Here is a 13,042-nt window from a genome sequence, read left to right on the forward strand (position 1 = left end):
TGTCAGTACTCTACCACTGAGCCAACCTCCAGCCACCCTGGCATTTCCACAACTTAGATTTCTGTGCAGGTTTATAAGACCAATTCCTGATACCAGTGGTATGGGTTGAAATTCACTTATCGATACTAGCTGATACTTTTCCAGTATTTTGTTTTTCACGGGGTCCAGAAAATGCAACACAACACTAATTATCCTGGAAATTATGCAAAATTCAAACTTTCTTTTTATTTTGCATCAATTTTGCACAAAAAACTATATTTTGTAATTACAAAATATCTATTTTAATAAATTCTGATGCAATTCTTGAGTATTCTAAAGCAAATTTATTACTAAATTGATGCATAAAATTGCAGAAGAATATTTGCATACCAAATTTTAATTATTGCAATTTTCAAGTATCGGTATTGATATCGGTGGGAATCAGTATCGGCTCAGACCTAATGAAAACCCTTGGACATGGAAAAATATAGACCTTTTAATACCTGAATGTTATTTGTATGTGAATAAGTTGCAAAAGTTACAATGTAGTACGGGCACCATATATTTCTTCATTTTTACAGAAGAAACTACTTATGGAAATGAGTTTCTGTAGCATTTTGAAAGTTCGTGGAGGTGTTTTGTTTCGTCGTGGAATCTATTTGACTGGGAATTCATGTGTTTTTCAAGAAAAAATATCTCCCCGATGCACAATAGATGTTGCTTTCATTTGCTTCCTCCACGTGTGCCAGATGTTGCATACGTTTGATGACGTAACTCCCTGTCAGTGTTTCCAAACATGCCGATGTTTTTGTTGTTTTGGTGCATTAAACTATACTTGCATAACCTAACCCAAACTAACCTAACCTATCCGGAAATGGTTTGTTGGGCTATCCGTGAATGGTTTGTGGGGCTACCTGTGGAAGCATAGTTAAATGATCAGGTAGCCCCACAAATCATTCACGGATAGCCGCACGAACCATTTTCGGTAACGTTAGGTTAGGCAAGCCTATTTAAAATAACAAAAATCCATGCATAATATACAATTTGCACACGTGATGAACACGAAAGTAGGTATCTTTTTGGTGAAGAAGGTTGGAAACACTGCATACACACTGATCATGCACAATGCGACTCAAGCTGAGCCCCGCAATATTATGTGTTACGCAAGCGAAAAAAAAGAATAACAATAATTACTGTTAATGTGGAAAATTGAAATTATTTTCGTGAAAAAAGCAAAATACAACCTTGAAGAATCTTTCGCAATGCAGAATACGTAAGTAAGAATGTCAAAAATGACAAAATAAACGAATGAGAGGTGTTGTGCCCATACTACATTGTTACCAAAATCTTTCACAGACAAATATTTTACTTCAGATTAATTTTAGTAAAAAATTATGTGATTATGAGATTAATAATTGCAAGGAAATAAACTGAAACAATTTGCAGGTACCACAGATTATTTTCATGAGTGTGTTACTTGGAAAAAACTGAGAACTGCAGAACCAAAAGATATTTGTGATGTGCTAAAGGAAACCTATGTCATTCCACAGAAATCGATACAGTTTTGAATTTATTTCACAAAATATAGCACTTGAAGGGATTTTTTATAAACTTATCAAACTACTTACGTTGTTGTTTTTGAAAAAAAATGACATGTTAATAATATACACAATATCTGATTATACTATTTTATGTTACAGTTCTCATAACAGTGTTTTAAAAACTGTTCTTACAAGAAGCATCTTTTGTTGTTTTCAAATTTACTTATTGAAATAGTCCGTAACAGTTTAGTATATCGGAAACACATTTCTTTATTTTTACAGAAAAAAACTACTTACGGAAATGAGCTTGTTTAAGGTTTACAACATTCGTCGAGGTATTTTCCTTTATTGTGGAATATATTTGACCGGCAAATCATGTATTTTTCAAGACAAATATCTCACCGATGCACAATTGCCATTGTTTTCATTTGCCTCCCGTACCTAAACCAGATGCAGCCTACGTTTCATTACGTAACCCCCTGTCAGTGTTTCCAACCCATTTTCTTTCACTATGCTTGCCTAAACTAACCTTATTGGAAATGGTTCGTGGGGCTATGTCAGCTACCATGCATAATGGTTCGTGGGGCTATCCGTCAGCTACCCGTGCATAATGTACAATTTCCACCGGTGACGAACACGATTGTAGGTATTTTTCAGTGAAGAAGGTTGGAAACACTGCAATATCCACAACGTGAGTCAAGATGTGGCCGCCATATTGTGAGTTATGGAAGCGAGGAAAGGAATCGGTAAATATGCGATATCACCCGAACGGATTTCTTCAAATTTACAGGAGAAACTACTGACTGAAATCAGTTTCTGTAACATTGTCGAAGTTCGTCGAGGTATTTTCTTTTGCGGAAACTGAAAACTTCACCATAGAATGCTGCAGAACAAGAAATAATCACTTTTTATGTAAGGAACTTGCATTTTCTGTAAAGCGACAACATTATGCTGTTGTTTCCATTATGTACCTGCAGATGGCATGAGCGTCGAAAGTCACACAGTCTCGCCAGTGTTTATAAACATGCCTTTTTTTATGAGAACTTTTTTTTTTTAACTATGCTTACCTAACCTTGCGGGAAATGGTCCGTGGGGCTATCGTGAATGGTTTTTGGGGCTATCGTGAATGGTTTTTGGGGCTATCCATCAATGGTTTGTGGGGCTATCTGTCAACGATTTGTGATGACATAATGAACACGAAAGTAGGTATTTTTCGGTTAAGAAGCTTGAAACCCTGCACACCCACTCCAAATCGACAAAACACAAGCACGACTCGCAATGATCCATGGCGAGTGCACGCCATGTTGTCTGTTACCCAAGTGGAACAAGGAAGACAAATAATGACTCGTATTATGAACAGTTGATACTATTTTATGGAAAAAGGCATAACTTCACCTCAAAGAATCTTCCGCAATGCAGAATAGGTAAGTATCAATGCTAAAATGAACGAAATAAACGAGTGAGAGGTGTTCGGGTTATATCGCATAATTACCAAGGAATCAAAGAAATCACTCTGTATGTGAAAAATTGTGTTTGTTTTCGTGTAAAAAGCATAATGGCACCTTGAACTATGTTCCGCAATACACAATTGGTAAGTACGAACTATGCGAAACACAAAATATCCGATTTTAATGTGTTTCCGATATAATAGTCCTCTTCCGATTGGTAGAGGTATACTAATTTTTCAATTTCTTTACAATTTTCTACTCCCTTTTCCGAAAAAAAAAATAATAAATAACAGCCACTTGAATTCAACGTTATGCAGAACATTAACATTTGCATGCAGTTTTCAACTGCATTGTATACATGTGCCAAATATGAAGAATTACACATTTTACATTCTACAAATTTCTGCACGCCTTACATCTTACAAAATTTTCTACACATATCTTACAATTTTGTTTTCTGTTAACTGTCGAACACTATTTATTAATTTGACAAATCAAACACACACTAGAGTCCTTGTACATAACATGTGTGTGTCTACGTTCTATATGTTAGCGACACCGGAATCCATCGACAACCAGGAAAACGCTGCAGGCCATCGGCGCGCTCAAGGTTGCCAGGGGTACGAGAAGGTTCGAGAAAGTTCTAGCCGATATATCATGTTTTCGCCACAATTACAAGACGGAGAGAACTGTCATTTACGTGAGATCTTTTATAACAATATTCAGTAAAAAAAATTAACCTAACACTTTTCCCCGATTTTCACCCACCCCATCGACAACCTATTACGAAATTTCAAAGAAATAACATGGGAAATTACATCATTTTCTCCCCGCGATTACGGCCGAATAGGAAGACGTAGCGAACTTTCGTCTACGTGGTGGATACATGATACCTTTTATAACAATATTCAGTAAAAAAATTGACCTAACACTTTTCCCCGATTTTCACCCACCCCATCGACAAACTATTACGAAATTTCAAAGAAATAACATGGGAAATTACATCATTTTCTCCCCGCGATTACGGCCGAATGGGAAGACGTAGCGAACTTTCGTGTACGTGGTGGATACACGATATCTTTTATAACAATATTCAGTAAAAAAAAATGACCTAACACTTTTCCCCGATTTTCACCCACCCCATCGACAACCTATTACGAAATTTCAAAGAAATAACATGGGAAATTACATCATTTTCTCCCCGCGATTACGGCCGAATGGGAAGACGTAGCGAACTTTCATGTACGTGGTGGATACATGATACCTTTTGTAACAATATTCAGTAAAAAAAATTGACCTAACACTTTTCCCCGATTTTCACCCACCCCATCGACAACCTATTACGAAATTTCAAAGAAATAACATGGGAAATTACATCATTTCCTCCCCGCGATTACGGCCGAATGGGAAGACGTAGCGAACTTTCGTGTACGTGGTGGATACATGATACCTTTTATAACAATATTCAGTAAAAAAATTGACCTAACACTTTTCCCCGATTTTCACCCACCCCATCGACAAACTATTACGAAATTTCAAAGAAATAACATGGGAAATTACATCATTTTCTCCCCGCGATTACGGCCGAATGGGAAGACGTAGCGAACTTTCATGTACGTGGTGGATACATGATACCTTTTATAACAATATTCAGTAAAAAAAATTGACCTAACACTTTTCCCCGATTTTCACCCACCCCATCGACAACCTATTACGAAATTTCAAAGAAATAACATGGGAAATTACATCATTTTCTCCCCGCGATTACGGCCGAATGGGAAGACGTAGCGAACTTTCGTGTACGTGGTGGATACATGATACCCTTTGTAACAATATTCAGTAAAAAAAATTGACCTAACACTTTTCCCCGATTTTCACCCACCCCATCGACAACCTATTACGAAATTTCAAAGAAATAACATGGGAAATTACATCATTTTCTCCCCGCGATTACGGCCGAATGGGAAGACGTAGCGAACTTTCATGTACGTGGTGGATACATGATACCTTTTATAACAATATTCAGTAAAAAAAATTGACCTAACACTTTTCCCCGATTTTCACCCACCCCATCGACAACCTATTACGAAATTTCAAAGAAATAACATGGGAAATTACATCATTTTCTCCCCGCGATTACGGCCGAATGGGAAGACGTAGCGAACTTTCATGTACGTGGTGGATACATGATACCTTTTATAACAATATTCAGTAAAAAAAAATTGACCTAACACTTTTCCCCGATTTTCACCCACCCCATCGACAACCTATTACGAAATTTCAAAGAAATAACATGGGAAATTACATCATTTTCTCCCCGCGATTACGGCCGAATGGGAAGACGTAGCGAACTTTCGTGTACGTGGTGGATACATGATACCCTTTATAACAATATTCAGTAAAAAAAATTGACCTAACACGTTTCCCCGATTTTCACCCACCCCATCGACAACCTATTACGAAATTTCAAAGAAATAACATGGGAAATTACATCATTTTCTCCCCGCGATTACGGCCGAATGGGAAGACGTAGCGAACTTTCATGTACGTGGTGGATACATGATACCTTTTATAACAATATTCAGTAAAAAAAATTGACCTAACACTTTTCCCCGATTTTCACCCACCCCATCGACAACCTATTACGAAATTTCAAAGAAATAACATGAGAAATTACATCATTTTCTCCCCGCGATTACGACCGAATGGGAAGACGTAGTGAACTTTCGTGTACGTGGTGGATACATGATACCTTTTATAACAATATTCAGTAAAAAAATTGACCTAACACTTTTCCCCGATTTTCACCCACCCCATCGACAACCTATTACGAAATTTCAAAGAAATAACATGGGGAATTACATCATTTTCTCCCCGCGATTACGGCCGAATGGGAAGACGTAGCGAACTTTCGTGTACGTGGTGGATACATGATACCCTTTATAACAATATTCAGTAAAAAAAATTGACCTAACACTTTTCCCCGATTTTCACCCACCCCATCGACAACCTATTACGAAATTTCAAAGAAATAACATGGGAAATTACATCATTTTCTCCCCGCGATTACGGCCGAATGGGAAGACGTAGCGAACTTTCATGTACGTGGTGGATACACGATACCTTTTATAACAATATTCAGTAAAAAAAATTGACCTAACACTTTTCCCCGATTTTCACCCACCCCATCGACAACCTCTTACGAAATTTCAAAGAAATAACATGGGAAATTACATCATTTTCTCCCCGCGATTTCGGCCGAATGGGAAGACTTAGCGAACTTTCATGTACGCGGTGGATACATGATACCTTTTATAACAATATTCAGTAAAAAAAATTGACCGAACACTTTTCCCCGATTTTCACCCACCCCATCGACAACCTATTACGAAATTTCAAAGAAATAACATGGGAAATTACATCATTTTCTCCCCGCGACTACGGCCGAATGGGAAGACGTAGCGAACATTCGTGTACGTGGTGGATACATGATACCCTTTATAACAATATTCAGTAAAAAAATTGACCTAACACTTTTCCCCGATTTTCACCCACCCCATCGACAAACTATTACGAAATTTCAAAGAAATAACATGGGAAATTACATCATTTTCTCCCCGCGATCACGGCCGAATGGGAAGACGTAGCGAACTTTCATGTACGTGGTGGATACACGATACCTTTTATAACAATATTCAGTAAAAAAAATTGACCTAACACTTTTCCCCGATTTTCACCCACCCCATCGACAACCTATTACGAAATTTCAAAGAAATAACATGGGAAATTACATCATTTTCTCCCCGCGATTACGGCCGAATGGGAAGACGTAGCGAACTTTCATGTACGTGGTGGATACATGATACCTTTTATAACAATATTCAGTAAAAAAAATTGACCTAACACTTTTCCCCGATTTTCACCCACCCCATCGACAACCTATTACGAAATTTCAAAGAAATAACATGGGAAATTACATCATTTTCTCCCCGCGATTACGGCCGAATGGGAAGACGTAGCGAACTTTCGTGTACGTGGTGGATACATGATACCCTTTATAACAATATTCAGTAAAAAAAATTGACCTAACACTTTTCCCCGATTTTCACCCACCCCATCGACAACCTATTACGAAATTTCAAAGAAATAACATGGGAAATTACATCATTTTCTCCCCGCGATTACGACCGAATGGGAAGACGTAGCGAACTTTCATGTACATGGTGGATACATGATACCTTTTATAACAATATTCAATAAAAAGAATTGAGCTAACACTTTTTCCCGATTTTAAATCACCCCATCGACAACCTATTACAGAGGCGGTTCAACCACTTTCCTTTTCATTCTCCCTGTTGGTGCCAGCAGGTGTCCTCGGAGGTCGAGGACAGAGGAGTCTTATCTGTCAAGTATCAGCTTTTGTCCAGTGTTTGCAACCAGGAGCAGGAAAAGATAATACAGTAAGTGTTAGGTCCATTTTAGAGTGAAGCATTTTCCTCAGCAAAATTGCTACATAAATGCTTCCAAAAATACCATACCATTTTTGTGGTGGTTCGCATCGACAACCTATTATGAAATTTCACCGATTTACCTTGGAATATTACGTCATTTTCTCGCCCCCACTATGACCGAATCGGAAAGCGGAGCGAACTGTCATTTGTGTGGTAGATACGTGATACCTTGTACTACAACAATATTCTGTTGGAAAAATAGAGGTAACACGTCTTTTTCTAATTATTACCACCCTAGGGACAACCTGTTATGAAGATTCACCGATTTACCTTGGAGAATTGCATCATTTTCTCGCCCCGACTACGACCGAATTTAGTAGACTTAGCATTTCGTAATTACCAGTGATATTCTTACAGGGACGGCGACAGGGGTGGGCACGGGTGGGCAAGATATGAATTGATCTTGCCCAGGATAGGGACAGATGGAAGGCTTGTGTTGCTGCAGCCATAAACCTTCGGGTTTAAGTATGCTATAGAGCAGGCATGTCCAACGCGTCGATCGCGGGGCGTTTGTTGGTCGACCGTAGTTATCAACTGTAATTATACGAATATACGTTATTTGATTTCAAGTTCTATAATGTATAATGGCTGAGTAGGTACAGATTTTTGGAAAGATTGACGATTAATAGTAGATCACTGCCTATTGTAACAATAAAATGTAGAAGTTGGACATGACTGCTATAGAGTATAATATAATTTTAATCAGCTCTGCATTGAAATTCCAGAAGTGTCCCTTTTTTTTTTTCAGTACAATTTTTATATACCTGTCATCTTCAAATATCAATATGGTATACGAAATATCAACTTTATATTCGTTCTACTAATAAAAATAAATCACTACAATACCGAAGTGAATAAATTTTAATAAATGAGTTATGTATGGAAAAACACTAAAGAATTATTCAATTGCTAATGAGTGGCTTATCCTATTTAGAAATCCTCAAATAACATTCAAAATACGAGCCCTCATAAATTATTACTTTGACAGTGGTTCCAGGCGCCAGGGACTCGTTGCCCTGAAAGAATAAAGTTTCCAGGGTATGCTGCACAGGATAGAGGTTGACATTCTAGTGTGTTCGAAATAGTCACGCCATACAACCCAATGAAAAATAGATGAAGTATTACTGGTACGATGATCAACTTCGATGAATCCATTGTGTCCTAAATCATTTTGTTACCTCAAAAAATATGTTCATGTAACCATATGTGTATTGCTTCTCCCGCATTAGTAACGTGGCAGTTCCGAAAACAAATAGCAACTTAGCTAATAATCTCTTAAATTCTGAACAGATTTCTCAATCTTACTTGTTTATTACTTATGACGAGTGGTATTTTGTCAAAATAGCCTTTCATTAGCCTAGGGATACTTAATGGACAATGAACAAATAATTTGTTTTCCGTGTGTGTTTTAAATCATTCCTAATAAGACGTTCATTTTAATCCAAACATTCAGTGGCAGCGATTAGGAGGAGCGGGAAGTGGGGGATGCAGTTCCCCAGCCACATTTTGCCACTTTTTGCCCTCGCACTATGGCCTCTTTATGCTAAACCTTTTCTACCAAGAAAACGTATATTCAGGGGTGCCCACAGGGGGGATTATGGGGGATTTTTTCCCTTCAAATAATGTAAAATTGAACATTTATATATTTTCCCATAATACACCATATTTAATCCATTACATGAAGAAAAGAAAGCGTTTAAGGTTATTATTGAAGGTGCGAAGGGGGTGGGGGGATAAATATCCAACTCTTATATATTAGGCCTTAATTGACACGTGGGTTCTTGGGGGATTTATGAATTAAACGTTGGTGGGTACAGTATTCATCTCTAAGTCTTAGATTATGGCGGGTATTTTAGTCATAGGGGCATTGAGCATTAAGGTATCCAATTTTTGTGTATTACTATTGTCTTAGAATGTTGCAGAAATTTTGGTGTGGAGACTAAGAATTAATTTTTTGGAGGAGGCAATATCCAGTCTTCAATATCAACAGTAAGTCTAAAATTGGCATGGACGTTCTTGTGGTAGGATTGAGTATTAAATTTAAAGGGGAAGATAGGAAGCTCTTGATAAAGTGTTAAATCCTAGATTGTCAAGGGATTTCTGTAGTGAAGAGAGAGTTTGAACAACATTAAATTTTGGAGACTATATTTAGCGATATGGTATCCACACGTTTTCGAGCCCGAACGTGTCAAAACAGAAGTTGGAAAAGACTAAATATCCCGGGATCCTAAGAAAGTATTGACACCCCGTTAAATTAATATTCTTGAGAGCCTGCAAAGAAATGGATGTAAAAATGTTCTTCCTTGCTTCGCTCGCAATAATTTTTTTGTTACAACAATGTGTGTTTGGCGCTTTACTGAGGTTTATGTGAATTTTTATGCTATAGCTGCATTACAAGACATGAGCGATATTCTCCATATTCATGAGTAACATTAGTTCTTAAAATATAGTGCTTAGTGTTGGTATACTGCTTATTTTAAAGCAGGTGCACCATTTGGAACAAAGGGCTAAGAAAAAAGTTACTTTCCGTGTAGGAATTACGATATAGTTTCAGGGCGCAAATATGATTTGGGGGGGGCGATGACATGGACATGATTTTGTGGGGATGCGCCATTGGCCTTGGGAGAGATGTCCTTGCCCCTCAAATGTTGGCACCCAATCGCTGCTACTACAAACATTGAGATAGATTTGTCAATTGTACTAACCTTGTAAGATAAGAAAAGTAACCCCCCAAGGAGTAAGAAAACTCTTTCAGTCAAAAACTCATATGATGAAAATACTATGCTCAGGAACATGCATTTAAATTACGAGAAACTTCACGATTGTCTACCATCGCACTTTCTATCATTGTCGCCGAATACATAAAATCAAGAATGTGCCTTGTATTCGCAACACAAGCTTAAACCTAATTCACATTTATTTCACTGTATTAACATGCATGAAAGAATGTGATTAGAATGTATGGCTGCGCATGGGTAAACGCTTCCTTGAAATAATTGTGTTCATCAGAGACAAAGCGAAAGGAAATGGAACAAGATGCGAGAATAATTAGAAAAGAATAAAGAGGAAAGCAAGGAAAGGGAAAAGAAGTAAGAGGAAAATCGGGAGTGTGAGAGAGAGGGGGATACATACGTCTTACGTACACATACATGGTCTTACATTTATACTGCCCACCCTAATCTATCACTATGGAGCTTCTGCCTACCCGGTCGAAAATTTCTAGCGCCACCCCTGTATTCTTATTTATATTAGTTTTATATTTGTGCTTTTATCTTCATCTTGTATTTTCAGTTTGATAAGACACGAAACTAGGATTGTTTAAAGGAGGAGTGTGTTAGATCCGAAAATGTGTCACAAAGAGAACAGTCATGCTGTAAGGGTCATTGAATTAGTTTATTTTGCCTTGCTTTACTTCCAAGTTTGTCTAATTGCGACGATCATGATGAGCAATGATAAGAAATTGATGACGGAACACATACTCATTTATGCAAGGACAAAATGAAAATTTTTACAAATTTCGAAATCGCAGATGTCATTTTCGTATATTTTTTTTTTATAGGGTAAAAATAAAATACTTCATAGTTCGAAGGGGAGGGCCCGTGACCACAATGGCCCCTCCCATGGATTCGGGCCATGGTCCCTACCTTCTTTACTAGGAAATTCATCTTGATGCCAGACAGCTCAAGCTCAGGGCAGAATACCTTCCTGCTCAGAAGAAATTTGCAATGTCAGTCTAGCTTGGTACCTTGGATTTTCAGAGGCACATATTTTGATAAGATTAAACTGGAATGCTGAGGGGAGACTTTTCCAAGAATCACTGTATCATTCACCTAAGCTGTTGTCGAGTTGGAAAGCACACATATTCAGGGAAACTTGTTTCCTATCTCAAGACACAGGAATTCATTGTGAATGCTTAAACAAAGGCATTTCCAACAGCGTTTAAGCATGAAAGGGTGGAAAATGTACTGAATCTGTTGTCGGTGCAGCAAGATGGTGATATGGCATTCCACATAGTCCATTCGTAAAAAAGGAAATTAATTTAAATAAACATCTTCCAATTGTCAAATAAATCAAAGCATTTCTTTTGCTTGATTGGACAATAAGCAAGAAGTCATTAGAAAACAGCTCGTTCGATAGACAGCACAGATCTGGTTACCTGACTTCTAAACCACAATGCGATAGTTCTTTCTGATCTGGACCCTTTATGTGCTAATCTCCGTGTAGTGCATCAATTTACATGGATGGCTTCTTGGCATGGTGCGAATGCAAATACAATAGCTTTCCTTTATATTAATTATAATTAAACAATGCTATTCGCTTTGTTTCTTTGTGGCAATGTTAAATGTGTAGGTAATGTGACAAGATCTACTTGGGATTTTTGTGATCGGCAACAACTAAAATTTATATTTTCAGTCCACCTAAATTTACTGAGATAAACTAATATGAACTGGTCCCACTGTTCAAAGTAGAATTCAAATCATCCGAGCTTCCACAGGAAATCGAACCCGAGGCTCCTTCATTGCAAGTGTTACTACTCTGGCAGAAATAAATAAATAAATTAACAACATTCACGATTATTCTCTTAACAGTTAAATACTTTTCAGAGGCTTCCATGTCGTAGTGGTAACGTTGTCACCTTGTAGGGGGCTCGGGTTAGATATCCGGTTCGGATCCCACTTTTAAACTGTAGGGCCAGTTCCGATTAGCCTGCCTACCTGCGCCAAAACAGCGGTAACGCCATAGATAGAGACAAAAATCAATTTTCCACCCTTGATGTGTAAATTATGAATATTTTCACCACTGTAGCCTCCATTTGGACATCATGCATCCGTTAAAGAAAGAATAGCACTCAAAATAAAAGAAAGGAAAATACTGACGTCCCTTTCATTTATAGGGTTCATAGTGCCACATTTTGTCGGATGAAAATTTTGATCTATTATGAATGCGATATTGTCTGTATGTCGCAGTACGACATTTTGTCGTACCAACTTTCAGTCTCTTTCAAACATTCAACAAATGCAGAGGATTGATAAAAGAGGTCCAAGTTTATCAGACAAGTTATTTCAATGCTCCTTCACATGATCCGATTAATTGTACTATCCCTTCTGAATTTGTCACATGCTTAGGCGGAACCTTTGACCACTTACAGATTAAAGGGGTTATTTTCACCTTCATTACGCCCCATTATGAAACTCGGCAGGAAGGCATGCTGTGCCAACAGATAAGAAGAGCTCCACAGGGGTTCCGATCCTTGCCACGGTTAAAACTCTTTCCCACTTGCCAAAACCAGGAGAATATAACAAGGGGAGAGTTAGTTCCTTTTAGGCTAGACGTTTGTTTAAGAAGAGATACATTTTCAAAAAGCAACACCCAGAGCTATACAGAAATCAATATGTTGTATCATATTAGTATATCATACCCAATTGACTACAGGGCCTCTTTGATGGCGCAGTGGTAGCGTCGCTGCCTTCTAATCAACGGGTCCAGTGTTGGATACCCGGTGGAGGCACATAGTGGTTCGGACTCCACTTTAAACTGTAGGTCCAGTCCAAATTAGTTTTTT

General features: G+C 37.9%; 1 protein-coding gene across 2 annotated transcripts in view; it reads right to left on the bottom strand.

Moving 5' to 3' along the window:
• The window catches only part of LOC146004691 (nudC domain-containing protein 1-like), a 59,614-nt gene that overhangs the window by 26,010 nt on the left and 20,562 nt on the right, over window positions 1-13,042 (bottom strand). The window lies entirely within an intron of this gene.

The sequence above is a fragment of the Lepisma saccharinum genome, chromosome 22 (genome assembly GCF_977018435.1).
Source record: "Lepisma saccharinum chromosome 22, izLepSacc3.1, whole genome shotgun sequence".
NCBI lineage: Eukaryota > Metazoa > Arthropoda > Insecta > Zygentoma > Lepismatidae > Lepisma > Lepisma saccharinum.